This window comes from Euprymna scolopes, chromosome 16 (assembly GCF_053919585.1).
Source record: "Euprymna scolopes isolate OS-2025 chromosome 16, ASM5391958v1, whole genome shotgun sequence".
Lineage (NCBI taxonomy): Eukaryota > Metazoa > Mollusca > Cephalopoda > Sepiida > Sepiolidae > Euprymna > Euprymna scolopes.
The window spans coordinates 81685211-81701535 of NC_136497.1; the positions used below are offsets into that span (position 1 = coordinate 81685211).

The following is a 16325-nucleotide window of genomic DNA, read 5'->3' on the forward strand; positions in this document are numbered from 1 at the left end:
TGTAGGATTGACATGAAATTCTTAAAGATAAACTAAAATGACCGAAAAATTGGCTTAAATGACTTAAATAAATAAAAAGTAAATGACTTAGAATGACTTTAATGAACTTAAGGATGAATTGAATGACCTTAAGAATGACTTGAATGCTTAAAAAATAACTGGAATTCTTCAAAAACAACTTGAATGATCTGGAGAATGAGTTGAATGGCTTTGAGACTGACTGGTTGTAAAGTGGGTGATCATTTTACATTAAATTAATACAGAAAAGTGATCCCCCACTTTATATCACAAAGTTACAAACATAAGAACAGCATGCAGTAAGAGCAGATACTACACTTTGATCTCGGCCAAAAGGCCAAGAAAAAGGTATTTAGTTGCTCCTCCACCGAGCAAATTAGGCACAGGGCCGATTTTTAATGTGAAGAGTGAAGGGGAAAAGGGGACCAACTCCCGGGGAGTAGGGGAGCTCGATAGTGACAATTGGTATAAAGGGTTTGCCCCTACATTGACCAAGGTCTTATATGTGCAGTTTCACCCACATATGGTCTTTGCTTGCAGTATCTGCCGGAACAGATACTACACTCTGATCTTGGCCCCAAAAAGGGTATTTATTTGCTTCCCCACCGAGCAAATAAGGCACAAGGCCGATTTTTAAAGTGAGGAGTGAAGGAGGAATAGGGACCAACTCCCCGGGGAATAGGGGAGCTGGATAGTGACAATTGATATGAAGGGTTACCCCTACATGGACCAAGGTTTTATATGTGAGGTTGCCCCCACATATGGTCTTTGCTTGCAGTATCTGCCGAACAGATACTACACTTAAATCCTTTATTCATGTTAAAAATACATTGCAAATCAACAATGAACAAAAAACTTAGGCACATGGACAGTTCAAAAGGGGGGGGGGATTGTGGGGGTCGTTGGTCATCCTTGTCACTCCAGAACTAAACAAAATCAAAAGTTTCTCCCAGCTAGTATCTTTTTTCACGATAATACCGCATTCACCCTTTCATACTGGGGGACATCCTACTTAATTCCCAATTTTTTAAAACATTTTTTATTGACGTGTAAAAACAAAAAGACAACAATAAAAATGGTACAATAATTCATTTGTGTCGAGGGTGGGGGGGGAGGAAAAAAAAAGTTGATTAATAGGCTACTTGTTTAATTTTACTTTACGGAACTGCGCGTTCCACACCTAGGCGGGGAACACATATTCAAATTTGGCTCCTCTTCGTACACACAGACTTGCTATATGTATCCATCTTCTGTCAAATGCTGCGCGATGCAGCTTCTTGTATCACATCTGATTTTCACCTGTAGTTGGTGTTTAAAGAAAGTGATCAGATCCTGATCAGAAAAAGACCTCCCCCCCGGCAACCTTGCAGACGCGATGTCCAAATCACCATTCTCGCCACGGCCAGGATCGTAACATAGATCATTTGTCTTTCCCGGTCCCATGGCAGCCTCATGTTGTCCACAACATTGGATACGGTAATTGGCTGAGGATGCTCAGGATCAATGCGAGCCGTCACTTCGCTGACATACGACCAGAACCGGTGGAGTTTGCGGCAATTGCCGAAAGCGTGATCAATTGTTTCTATGGCCGTGTGACTCCAAAAACCTGGAACTGCATTTTTATGTTGTTGAGTTGCATTTCGGGCCAATCGCAAGGTTAGAGAGAACTCCAAATTGTTCAGATGACTCGAACCTGGCGCCCAGCTCCATGCAGAGTGGATCCCACTCTGCTGCCAACCCAAACACGCGCACAGCGGGTCGGCGGCGGCCTCCTTAACTAGATCCCTGTGGAGTTCCCTATGGGTAGCAGTCGCAAGTTCCCTGGACCTTAGTAGTCGTTTTAGCGCAGCTCGGCACGCTTTCATGTAGGCAGATTCTCCCTGTGGCCTGCGACTGTTCTCAATAGAAGGGTCGAGAACATGGTCGGGGAAGGCGGCAGTAACCACGGGGTGCCATGGTTGGTCATCTTGCATATAGTGGCTCAGGAAGGCCAGCCTTTCAGCATCTCGATGACACTTCAAGTCTGGCATTCCCAAGCCTTCCTCACATGGACGTTGAATACCGACCTGCCTGCTCACCCAGTGTCTTCCTCTGTCCCAAAGAAGCGAGGACAAGAGTTTAATGAGAGCTGTTAGGTGTTGTACAGGCAGGGGAAGTACGGCCAGTCGATAAAGGATGAGAGGAAAGATGTAAGTGGCGCATATCTCAGCTCTACACTTTAAGGAAAGTTTCCTAGAAAGCCACGAATTGACTGCAGCCTCCACCTTTGACCGTACCTCCAACCAATTTTTTTCAAGCTAGAGACCCGGTTCGAACCACATGCCGAGGATCCAAACCGGGCCATCTGTCCAGCTGAAGGGCGCTGGGAGGTTGGCATTGCCACTCCAGGTGCCCAACCGCAGTCCTACTGACTTGCTGTGGTTTACCTTGGTCCCTGTAATTCTTTCGTACCAAGCGAGCACCTGCGACATGATCTCGATGTCTCCGAAGCTCAACACAAAGACTGTGACATCATCGGCGACCGCGGATACCTTTGTGGCTGAGCCTGTGGGTATTGCAATTCCGCGCAGGGCCAAATTTGCCTCCTCACGTCTCAGCTTGCGGAGCAGAGGCTCCAAAGCCAGGACATAGAGCAGGGGTGACAGCAGACAACCCTGACGAACCGATCAGAATATAACAAAGGGTTTCGAGTGCTTTCCATTTACTTGCACGACGGCTGTGGGCTGTCGATACATCACGGAAATCCACTTGCAGAAGTCTGGTTTAAAACCGGTGGCCTCTAAAACAGATGCCAAGAAACGATGGTCGACGCTATTGAAAGCTTTGGACTGATCTAAGTTGATCAGCGCGGCTTCCGTGTCATAATCTATCCCTTCCTCAAGGATCGTGCGGATCAGGTGCAAGTTGTTCTGATTTGATCTCCCCTTCACAGCATAGTTCTGTTCCGGTTCAACCAACTCGCCGATAACAACCTGCAGCCGATCTGACAGGACCTTGGCCAAAATCTTCAACTCTGTTTAGCAGAGCTATGGGCCTGTAATCGTCTAACTCTTTCCCACCATGCCCGTCACCTTTCCTCAGCAATGTGATCACTCCCTTGGTGACTTGCCCCGGGATGGATCCCTGAGCAAACCAATGGTTGAACACATCCATATAAAGAGACAGAAACATGGGCGACAGCCTCAAATACAGTTCGTATGGCAGACCATCGAGTCCCGGCGATCTGTCATAGCTGACCTGCTTCAGCGCAGTAAAAACCTCTGCTCCATCACCTGGCCCTTGCAACTAGCCGCTCTAGCCACCTCGAGGCAGGGAGAGTCAGTCAAATAGTCGCTAAACTCAAGGACCGAAAGATCAGGCTGCTGCGTAAAATGCTCCCTGAAATGTTTTCGAAACCCCTCGCAGATCTCCTGAGTCGATTCCAGGGTGCATCCATCCAGATGTCTTACTTTTGCAATGTACTTGTCCGAGCCCCGCCTAGAAATTTCATGACACGTGTCAGTGTTGGAGTTTACTGCTTCATTGCCTATCTTTCTAAGCCTAGCTCTGACTACTTGACCTTCATAACGCTCGCTATTCTCATGCAGAAGGTCCTACTTAGCTAGTTCCTGACTAACCCTATCACCCTCCCCTGTAGCCCTGGCTAGTTTCTGCTCTAGCTTCTTCTTTATCTTGGCCTTATCTAGTGCGAGGCGCTGGGCATACTTGACTTGACTTGACTTGACGGAGAAGGTTCTAATTTTGGCTTTTAGACCTACCCACCACTTACCCCTGGTAACCGCCCTCACTAGTGCTTTTTGAATTAATTCTATTAGTTTCTCTTGGAAGTCTTGTATCTCCAGAAGGGAGGTGTTTAACTTCCAGTGAGCCACTAACTTAGGCCTATTTCCTAGCTTCAGCCAGGCCATAACTAGTTTATGGTCCATCTGGTCTAGCCAAGTGAACGTGGGACAAGATAAGAAGTCTATTTCGCCTCTCCTAACATCCTGTCAAAGAAAGTGTTTGGATAGAAGGAAACACTATTGGTCCACGTCCACATCTCCCGCCCTGGATGCTCGACCCGAAATCTGTTGACCAGACCGCATCTAGCCATCAAATCAGCCAGGCTGGACTCGCACCTCCCCAACCCTCAGGGTACGCCTCTTACCTTATCTATTTCGGGGTCTAAGATGGCATTCCAATCCCCCATCAGCACTACCTGCTTCTGACAATCTACAAATGCATCGAGCTGACTGAAGAATGAGACCCTCTCACGAGCGGTGCTGGACGCATGAACCGGAATTTTTTATGGCAACATCTGCCACGACCAGCCTGCCCTCCACATCCCTATGGACAACATTGACCGTCGCGGAAAGGGTACGTTTAACTAGCAAGTAGACTCCCTTCCCCTGCAGGCTGCCACATGCTGAGAAAACCTCAATATCTCGAGCCAGCACCTGACAGTCCACAGAGGAAATGAAATGCGTCTCCTGAATCGCAGCCACATCCACTCCCAGGGAGAAGAGGTTGTGCCGGAGGCGAGCTGCCCGGCCTGATGATCTCAAGCCCCTCGCATTCAAACTAGCAAAATTCAAAGCCATGCTACTTACCTTAGGGTGTGTCACACTCAGCTCCGAAGTCAGCCGGGGGAGAGGACGCCGAGGTTATGTGCCATGCTCAAGGTGGTCAGGTTTTTAATATCCTGACATTCTCTTGCAATGTCGCCGACGTCCAAAGGATAAATTAGTTTCATGGCCTTGTAGAGTGACGGATGGAAAACACTGGGACCCTTCCCTTGCATTGTTTTGACAAGAGAAGGGTCATTTTTCTTCACCAGTTCGATTCCCGGAAACCCCCCTTCAGTCGGCTGCAGCCTCGTCCACAAGTTGGTCTGGAGTTCTGACAAAAGTTATTAGGAGCGGGGCATCCAGGAAATTTGAGGGGATATTTACATCTTTCCCCTTTATCTGTTTGTAATCGAGCAGAGGTTTTAAGTTTTTCCTCTGCCGATGGGAAATGTCTGTTGCCACAGATAGAGAGTTTAAATAACATAGTTCCTCGGGGCCAGGGCTTTAAATTTGATTGATCTGTGAGAGGTAGAGGAGTCTCTCTCCTCCCTCGGTTCATTTATTTCCTTTTCTTTTTGGGTTGGTGGCTCAGTTTGCATTGGTGTGGGGACGGGTGTTTGTGTGGTGTCTGGTGTTGGTGTTAATGCGGTGTCTGGTGTTGGTGCGGTGTTTGATGTTTGTGTGGTGTCTGGTGTTGGTGCGGTGTCTGGTTTGAGGGTGGAAATGAATTTTGTTGTTAGGGGTGGTATCTGGCCACCTTTTCTTCCACTTTTCTTCTTTTGTTTTTCTTTTTTATTCTTTTGAACGAACCGGGGAGAGGTGAGGTTGAGTTCTTCTCCCTCTCACTTGCAGATTCATCCTCAGAGGAGCAGTCTTTTCTCCGCTTGATCCCTGTCTCGATTGGTGTGGGGGACTGTTGGTTGTGTCTGCTCCTCTAGTTGCTGCTGCGGCTGTTTTTGTTGTTGCTGCTCTCACTGGTGTTGTTGCTGCTGCTGCTTCTGCTGCACTTGCTGCTTTTGCTGCTGCAGTAGTTGTTGCTGCAGCTGTTTCCGTGGCATCGGGTTCGGTGGCTGTTGTTGTTGCTGCATTTGCAGAGGCTGCTGCCTCAATTTTGGGGCTGGTGGTGGGACAGTGGTGGGAGGGATTATGGGCTTTCGTTTTTGTCTCACTACCGTGCTCCATTCCTCCCCCTTGCCCTCCTGGGTGGTTTGGGTTTTCCTGGGAGCTGGGGTTGTTGTCGCGGTTGCAGGGGTTGTTGCCGCCTGTTTTTGTGCGGGCGCTATCTCAGGGGTTGTAACAGCCTTTTGGGTCGTTTGATTAGGGGTTACCCTTTGGGGGCAGCTCCTCGCCATGTGGCCCTGCTTTTGGCAGAACCAGCAGTGCGGACGACGGCCCTCCACCACAACCGTCATGCTGGCGTCCTTGTATATCAGCAGTGCTGGTATCGCCCAAACACCCTCCCTCTTCAGCCTAATTGGTATTGTGTAGCAGCCCAGGTGAGTCCCAGATTTTGACCGTATTAGGGTCATCTGTTCCACCTCACCATACTAGCTGAAGAGGCATCCTAGTAGTTCCGCAGGTATTTGGGTTGGCACATTAAATACCTGCACCCGAGTCCTTCTCTTGCCCTGGTATTCAGGTATTAGTTTGACTCTCCCATGCTTTATTTCTTTGAGGGAGAGTCCCCATCGTCCTTGGTGGGTAGGAGGATGTCCCATACAGTGAAACTTCTCTGGTACAGGTATAGTACCGGTATGTGAAGTTTGTGGAGGAGCCCTGCCATGTCTTCCTTCTTCATCCCAGGAGGCGGTTTTTCCGGTATATGGGAAATGCCGAAGGACAGGACTCTGCCCTCAATTGCCTCCCAGGCACCTGGTATGGGTTTTATATCTGCCCCCTCTGTATTTTCTGTACTTTGTCAGGTACAGGTCTCTATACTTTTGAGGGGACAGTTGTTTTTCTATGGTCTTCCCCCATGAAGATCCTCTTAGTGGTGTTGGTGTTGGTATGAGGTCTTTGGTGGGGTTTAGACCGTTTTTCGTCTTTTATAGAGGTTGCCCGTGCCTGTTTATTGGCGACGCTTCCTGCCTCCCTCAGATTTCTTAGTCTGTCCTTTTGTGGGAGTGTCGCTTTTTTCGGGGGCGGCTCCCTTTTCAGTGTCTTTTGGGCCTGACTCTCCTTGCTTAGAGTCTTTTTCGGGAGCAGCTTCCCATTTTGGGGAATCGGCCTCTTGGGGAGCATGATCTTTTTTGTTTACTTTGGGGCCATCTGCCCCTTCCTCGTTTGTGAGGTCCAGGCGGTATGCCCCCTCATTTTCTTGATCTGCTCCTGGGGAGCGCTGTCCCATTTATTGTCCTTTTGGCCTGGCACCTCCTCCTTTTTGATGCTACAACCGATTTTGGTTTTGCCCCTTTAGGAGAATCGCCCTCGGGGGAAGCTGCTGGTAAGTTTTACCCCTTCTGGGGAGCGTCCAATGATGTCATATGGAACCCTGAACAAACCAATGGTTGAACATATCCTTCAGAATAGGGACCAACATGGGCAACAGCCTCAAGTAGAATTCGTAGAGTAGACCATCAAGCCCCGGGGACTTGTTGCAGCCGACCTGCTTCAATACAGTAATGATCTCATGTTCCGTGACAAGACCATCACAGCTAGCTGCTAGAGACGTCATCAGGTGGGGCGACTCGGCCAAATAGCTGCCAAATTCTTCGACACTGAGTCTGGTTAGTTGGGTGAAGCGCTCCGATAGATGCTTCCGAAACCCCTCGCAAATCTCCCGCGTCGACACGAGGGTGTGCCCTTCCAGGTCGTTTACTTTTCGAATGTACCCGTCTGAGCCACGCCTTTGAGCAGCCTTATGCTCAACAGCGTCTACATTAATAGCCTCGTTCGAGACTTTCATTAACCTAGCCCTAACTATCTGGCCCTCGTACCGCTTGCTAGCCAAGCGGTTGAGGTCTTGTTTAGCTAGTGCTATCTCTAGGGACCCCCTCCCTCCACCGGCCAGGTCAGCCTATTCTCTATACGCTTCTTGGCCTTAGCCTTATCTAGCACGAGGCATTGGCTGTACTGGACCGAGAAGCGTCTAATCTTAGCTTTGAGACTAACCCACCACTTACTCCCGGTAACCGCCCCCACTAATGCCCGCTGGATTAACTCTGTAACCTTCAACCGGCAGTTCTCCAGCTCCAACAAGGTGCTGTTGAATTTCCAGTATTCGGCCAGTTTAGGCCTAGAGCTCAAGTTTAAATGGGCCATAACATGTCTATGGTTCGAGTGTCCTAAAAAATGGAATGTGAGGCAAGATATGAAGTCTACATCGCCCCTTCTGACTAACATCCAATCCAAGTAAGTACTTGAATGGGAAGGCACATTAGAATGCTACGTCCAAATCTTCTGCCCCGGGTTATCCAGGCGAAATCTGTTGACCAGGTCGCATGAAGCCATCAGGTCAGACAGACTGCTGTCACACCACACCGACCCGCTAGCCCTCCCGACCTTATCTACCTTGGGATCAAGGATGGCATTCCAATCACCCATCAAGACTACCCTCTCCAGATCATCTATAAAACTCTCCACCCGTTGAAAGAAGGAAGCCCTCTCCACAGTGGTATTAGGCATGTAAACTGCGACTACCTGAAACACACTGCTATTAACAGCAACATCGACAACAATCGCTCGCCCGTCCTCATCCGTGTGAACCCTGATAGGATGCGATTTACTAGCAAGGAGATTCCATGACTATAGGTATTGTCATATGCTGAGTAAACATCGTAATTGTTCACCAGCACCTGACAATCCCCGTCACACTTAGATCTTGGCCAAAAGGCCAAGAAAAGCTTAAAAAGCTAAGAATAGTATCTATTAACAACAAACCTTTGATCTTATCCAAAAAGGCTAAGCACAAAAGTGCTACGGACAGACTGACAGACCAACGGACCGACAGACTGACGGACCAACGGAGTGACTTATAGAGTCACTTGCACACGACTAAAAACATGTTAACAGTATAAAACGAACTTATCTTTTCATGTAATACTAGATGACACGTGTCTCGCCGTTGCTCAGAAAAGTAGATTAGCTTAATTCCATGCCCAACCTTGAATTATTAAGTTATTTTCTATCTATGATTATATGACGCAAACACAGAACTAACAATGTTAATGAAAAGCAGCAACCTGAAATGTATAAAAAACTGTCCGGTTGCTGGATCCCTTCTCTCTATTCAAACTCCATATAATTAGTTTGTATTATTATTTTTCAGGTGTATCTTCTCGTACTTGGGTATGCTTCTGTCAAACTCGGGAATTTTGACAGAATTTCGAACGGTACCCTTTATTTATTTTATAGGGGTAGCATGCGTTCGCAGTGGTTTATACTTTGAAAAAATCAATTGTAAAAATGATATTCTTCAGAACGTTGAAGGTTCAATTCTCAGTGTGAGTAACCGAAAAATACAACTGCGAATTACTTAGGACCTCTATTCAGTCATGGCTGATGGAACAAGAGCATGCTACCCTCGTGAAGTAAATATTAGGTTCAGTTTAAAATTCCGTTCAAATTCCCACGTTTAACAGAAATATTCCCAAGTTTCATAATATACACCTGAAGAAGGTTGGAGGTTACATCGACCGAAATGCTGTGAAAATAACATTCAAGATGAGAACAGTAGTCTGAAGATTCCAAATAATACGGATGATCAATCTTCATCTAAAATATTCAGAAACGAAATTATTTTGTAATTTATGTTTTTACTTTTGTAAATGTACTATATAATAATACGATAATGTGTGTGTTCTTTTGTGTGTCATGCTTACATCCGGGTCGTTTAATTGTTATGTTCTTGTATTTCTTGTCATAAATAATTTTACCAAGAATTCTTCATAAGTTTTGGTTTTGGTTTTGACTATAGCTGATGGCACTTAAATCATCTATTTTTTTATAAATGATTTTTTCAAGAATTCTTCATAAGTTTTGGTTTTGGTTTTGACTATAGCTGATGGCACTTAAATTATCTATTTTTTTATAAATGATTTTTTCAAGAATTCTTCATAAGTTTTGGTTTCGATTTCGATTATAGCTGAAGGAACTCAAGGTATATATATATATATATATATATATATATATATATATATATATATATATATATATATATATATACATATATTTTTTTCATAAGTTTTTATTTTGGTTTCGATTCAAGCTAATGGACCCAAGTCATAGGATATGTTTTTTTTACTTTTGAAATCGCAACTTTATAACATATAAAAAGCGATAGAACATTAACTTTATAATGATATAAACGAAATATGCAAGAATTAAAATATCATATTTAAGCATACTTTACGACTGGGCTTTACTGGGCGTTTGTGCTAACTTAGATAAATACTTTTTACAGTTTTAACAAAAAACAACCCTGGTTCTAACTCTGTCCCGTGGGGAGGCATTGTAAATAGGTACAATAATATCAGAGCGTCTCCATTTACACTGGATATCTACAGAATGCCAACCGCAATATATTACATATGAATGGGTCCCCTGTGGAATTTCCACAGGTCCCACTAGTATATATTATAAAGTTTAACATAAATGCTTCGTTGTTGATAGATGACTGTCTCAAAAGTAGATCCCCAGAATTTAGCGTACGTTTTGGTCATTGTTACCTAATATTAGTATTGGTAATTTCGTGTATACCATAAACTTTTCTCTTCAGCTTTTCAGTTTAGAATTACAAAGCAATTTGACTTTTAGAAAACGTAAATTATAATCAAGTTATTAAATCGCTGACGGCGGTCCTGGATATGACCTTAAACTATATCCGATGGTGAGACCCCAGCTTGCAGGCCTTAGGGAGTGTGGAGCTACCCTTTAATTGCCATTGATCCCAGGTCTACTCTGACCCGGAGTGGTAGTACCTGTTAAGGTCCCAACTATGGGTTAAATAGAATACGACTTAAAAAACAAATATACTATATTAAAAAATCGTTCTTCAAAATCACCAGATTCGGCATTAAATTACCTGAAAAGGGTTGATATGCCGTAAAACAAAACAACCAACCAACCAACCAAATCATTGGTTGTAATTGTTTTTCAGTGGGTGAAGGAGTATCACTGGCCCTCAACCCTCTTCTAATCTCTCATATGTGGCTCCACGTTGCCATAACACGGTTCCTGGCCTCAACAAGCAAGCTAAACTATCTGAGGGGCGCCACTGCCTTATGGTTAGTTGTTAGCTCAGAAAAGGCCAGGGGAAACAACCCATATAGAAAATTCGGAGTGTAGCCCTGCAGGCAGGTCAGTGTGGTACTTCCCACTGTCTCTGGTAACTACTGCAGTCGAGCTGGCCCCAGACGTACTGGTCCCACCATTGCTCCGGAGTATTGGGCAACTCAGCTTCTCCATACGAATGCCCAGATTTGCGCCCTGGAGAAACAACTTTTTTCTTTATAATTACTTGGGGCAAAATCATCTGGTGAGATTGTTAAGCAGCCAAAATCAATGTCTCTGTAGACATCTGTTTTCTGATAAATCTCTCTTTTACAGAGGTAAAACTTATCTGTACAATGAACGGAGATGGACATAGAAGAAATATACAAAACTATTGAAAAACAAAAGGACGAAATATATAAAAAGAAAAATGAAATCAGAATAAAAAATGTTAAATAGAAAAAAAAAAAAATTAAAATTAGAGAACAAGAATAGAATTGCAGTCCAAACTTAAGAAAATTAGGTCTATAAGAGTATCCGGGAAGCCAAGTGATACTCCAGCCTTCAGCACAAATCACAAAATCCGTGAATGAAGATCTAGGGCATAAAAGCCTTTAATAGAATCTTGTAGAAAAGTAATCCAGCTTAATTAAAATAACTGAATGGTCACCAGTTAGTAAGTGCTGTATAAAGCATGAACAGAGTTTTGTAAAAAGAGAATTGGGAAAACGAGGTGATGTAACAAAACATAGTTATACAAGAGATAAGAATATAAAAATTGTTTTCAATAATAAAAATGTTTATCGTGTAAACACGTGTTTGGTAAAGAAAGATGGATGAATAGTCACAAGGCTTAAAAATGTGCACGTCAATATGTTTATTGTGTGAATATGCGTGTGTAAGTAATATACATATGTGAGTATTTGGCAGCGTGGTATTGTGTATGTGTGTACCTTGGTTTACTTTGTTCTTGTTACTTCACGTGTATATCTGTGAGTAGTAATTCGTTTCTGTTTGCCTGAATGTTGGTAGTATGTAAGAATGTCCATGTGAGATGAAGAATTTTGATACGTGAGTCATTGAGTTCTTTCTGCCTCCTCCTGGGAGAGAAAAGGTGCTGTGTAGACATCCTGGAGTCCTGTTTAAGGTGTGGTCGGCTTCTGAATCCTCTGCTGTCTCTATCTTTTTGTTGTTTGTTTTAAAGGAATTTTTAACTGGCACCATTTCACATAGACTTGTTACTTGCTAGGGGCTTGAAACAATCTTTATTGGTTGGAAAATACATTGAGTTCACACGTTCCTGTGAAACTTCAGTCTCCACAATTTCTTGAAATAAAATAACAAGAGTACCTAACCTTTTATCTCAGCATCGTTTTGGTCATATTGAAGGTTTCTAACTTTGCATTGGCTTAGCATTCTCAGATAGACTTATTATCTTTTTTTTTTTTTGTTATTTGGGAGGATTTACATTAGTCGAAAATATTTTGAGTTCACACGTTTTTGTGAAACTTATTTGCTTTAGAAAGTTAGGAAGAAAGCGAATCGAAATGAAGCGGGAAAAAAAAGAAGAATGTAAACAATTAGAGCCATTTGCTTTTTAGCTTTTGTATGAATCACAATGTTTTGGCCAATGTAAGCTTCAAGATATTATTGAGGTCAAACTTGTCAAACTCGGATATCTGTATGGAATGTTGAATGTAATCCTGTATCTAATTCACAGAGGTAGCCTGCTCTTGTTTCATCAGCCATGACCAGGCTAAAGCTTTAAAATGTAGTAATTGTATCACACTGAGGATTGAGCCTTCGAACTTTATGCTTATTAAACCAAGTAATACAAATTACCAATCGTCGTCTAAAAAAATTCTCATACATTAATTTAATCGTTATCTCTCTATATAGAAAGTTTATATACTTCTCTATTTCTAAGTGCTAAAATGATTTACCAGAATCGAGAATCGGAAAATTCGGAAAGTCGGAGGATAATGGAATCGATACTGGAATAAGGCAAAAAAAAAAAAAAAAATGCCTAGTTTCCAAATACCCCAAAAAGGACTTTTACTTTATTTATTTTATTTTTTGTTTAAATTATAATTTTCTATTACTGGTGCAATGATAAATATTTATTAATTTTAAATTACCAGCAAAAGTATATTTAATGGTCGTAATAAAAAAATTTCAGTAAAAAATGTCACTGGAAAAAATGTCACTGAAAAAAAAAATGGTAAAAATGACATAAGTCAAATATTGTACCAACGAAAAATATAAAGTGAAAATCTCGCAATGAGTTTATCAAAATCTTGGAAAAATACGTAAAGAGAAAATATGAGAAGTTTTTCAAATAAAAAAGAAAATTATATTTATATTTTAAAGTAGATGTGAACTCTCCACAAAATATTCCCATTCGTTTCCTAGAAGAACAAACGAATGAATCTATAATTTTTAAACAATTAGACAATTTTAGAATAGGAATCGGAATCAGTAGTTGTCTCCAAATTAGGAATTTAGCACAGAATCGGTAATTGTATCGGAATCAAGGAAAATATTGGATCATCCAAGCACTAGAGGTGACACAATAGCATACAAAAAATTAAGGAATTAATGTGGATACATTTTGAACACGTCTTTCATTTTGAAGGGGAATAAAGCAATTATTATATTACAAGTTTCATCAACGGTTCGACGATTTTATAATCGGAATCAGAATCGGTAATTGTATTGGAATCCGAAATTTAGAACACGGTAGATGAGTATGTCAGAATCGGGAAAAATAATACAATCATCCCACCAAAAAAGTATATAAAAATTGGAATGGTCGAACGCACAGTAGTATGTAAAAAGTATATTAATCTGGATACTTTTTGAACATTTTATTTTACAAATAAATAATTATTACAGTAAGAGTTGCATAGCATTTGCAAGAATATTTTGCTCATATAAAGCAGACGTGCAAAACATTCTTGCAAATTCCATGAAATTTTCTTTGTGTGCAATTATGATTTAGAATATTGAACTCTTGAACCTCTTAAATTTCCGTCAATATGTAAAAATATATTTGTTTCAATTTCTCCACTTTTGCCACACAAAGCGATATGACAATACGATTACAAAGTATCAATCATTACTAGATGCTGCGTGTCTCAGAGACCTCAAAATAGAAACAGGTAATTGTCGTTATGACTCCAACCATCCTCCCTTTCCCTCGCGTGACACACAGACAGAATAAAAAGCCATAAACATGAAGATTAATCTCTGCTGTTTGTATAACGGAATTGGATTTCAAGTGGAATTATTCCGAAGAAGATGAGTTTCGTCTTTGTTCCGCTGTATCCGTTTCACAATTGAAAAAAAAAAAATGGCTTCCAAATTTTCATGGTTTTATTTCCTTTCAGATTTGGAGTTTTCTATTTTTCTTTTTGCTTTTACTTTTCTACTTTTTAAAATATTAAACCGTTAATAAATAAAGAGTTTCGAAAACAGAAAAAAAAACCATCGCATTTTGAGATCAGCATGCAACAAGTAGATGGAATATAGATTTTAATACAATCTTTAATACAGGTTTACGGTTTTATTATTTTATACGAGATTCATCCAATAACTCCCATAATATCGATGACATTATTCTCTACTTTTCAGGGTTGATAGAAAATAGAATTACTTTTCCAAATCATCCAAGAAGATAACTTTAGTTAACAAGGTAGTCACCACTTATCAAAGTCCGAAAGCCACTCGAGCATAAGGGTTAGTAACTGTAAGGTATTAGTTTAGTAATCGTTAATGGTGTAAATTGGCTAGAATTTGGATCATTTAAGGGCCGGCTCAACAAAAACTTATTTTCGTTAGACTGGAAGGCCACCATGTTGTAATCGGCTGGGAAGCAGACCAATGGAACACTGTTCAACATGCGGGCAATTCTAGGAAAAAAGGTTTTGTCTACATCAAAGTGGCAATATGCAGTGTTTGAGGGTGAAAATGTAATAAAATAATAAATAATTCAAGGTGTTTACCTTGAATTATTGACGTACGATGATAAACTTGCTATTAAAAAGAACAACTGAAAAGACATCTTCTATAGATCTGTTTTAAAATGAGAATAGATGTGATGAATTCCGATTCACTAGGCAGTCACAATACATAAATAAGGTTTAGTGAATGAGAGTGTTAATCAAATTATTTTATCATGTGCTGAGGAAGTAAATGAATCTTATCACAATGTCTTAGATCTTATTCAAATACGTTTCTAATCACTTGTTTCATAAAAATTAGATAATGATTTTTTTGTGTTCTTTTCGAATGTCTTTGATATTTTCCCACTGTTTGATAATTTGAAAAGAAAATAGAAAAAAAAATGAAGATTTATTTTTGTTTGTCTGTTTTATGCCAGGAACATTTTTGTTAACGCACTGAAATTAAATTAAGTAAAAAATTATTAATTTAAGGAGTGTTCGATATAATGATATATAAAATATACACCAACTCATACCAATTTGAAAAATTATTAAAGCAAACAAATTTATAAATACCAAAGTGATAACGATTGGATTCATAATGGCAAAGCTGGTTAAAACTTTTATTATTACGTGCAAAATACAAATTTGTACAATAAATGAACTGTGCATTTATAAATTTGGTATAATTTTGTTAATTACTGACAGTGGGCGGCATGACGAGGGGTGCGCAATAAGTAATTCCCCTGTCCCACTCCCCAGAAAAGTAGAGCAACGAAACTTGGCACAGTTATTAGTCTTTCTCTACATAGGAACCACCCAGAGTTAGGCATTTCTCCCATCCTTTGATGCAGCTCTGGAGACCGTTTTGTAGAACACCCCAGGTTGGTCCTCCAACCACGACCTGACTTCAGAAATCAAGGCTGCATCATCTGGGAAACGCTTTCATTTCAAAAACAACTTCATGGCTGGGAAGAGGTGAAAGTCAGAGGGTGCAAGGTCAGGAGAGTAGGGAGGATGGGGTAGGATTTCATAACCATATGCCCGTGCTTCTGATTTGGTGACATGCGAGTTGTGGACCGGAGCATTGTCCTACAGGAAGAGGGTACCTTTGCTGATCTTGTCCCGCCTCTTGATTTTGATAGCTTCCCTTAATTTCCTCAAAACTGAATCATAATATGCTCCTGTAATTGTGGTACCCTTTGCCAGGAAATTTGTCATCACTATTCCGCCCTGGTCCCAGAAGACTGTGAGCATGATCTTACGAGCAGAGGGCTGCACCCTTGCCTTCTTTGGAGGTGGTGAGTCCAAGTGCTTCCACTGCATTGAGTGGGCTTTGGTCTCTGGATCATAGTGATGGACCCAGGTTTCATCCTGTGCAATCAGTCTTTTGAAAAACTTTGACTAATCTTCTTGGCACATCTCCAAATTCATCCTCGAGCACTCAACGCGTTCTCGCTTCTAGAATCCATCTGGCAGACACCTTATGCATATGCAAATGGTAATGAATGATAGTTTCCACATACCCTGTACTAATCTTGACATGTTGGGCTATTTGGCGAATAGTAATGCACCGATCTTCCAAAATGGCAACCTTAACTTGACG

At 41.6% G+C, this 16325-nt stretch overlaps 1 pseudogene; it reads right to left on the bottom strand.

Annotated features, from left to right (window-relative positions):
* Positions 1-230: 230 nt before the first annotated feature.
* Positions 231-368, bottom strand: LOC145296508 (U2 spliceosomal RNA; annotated as a pseudogene).
* Positions 369-16325: the final 15957 nt, after the last annotated feature.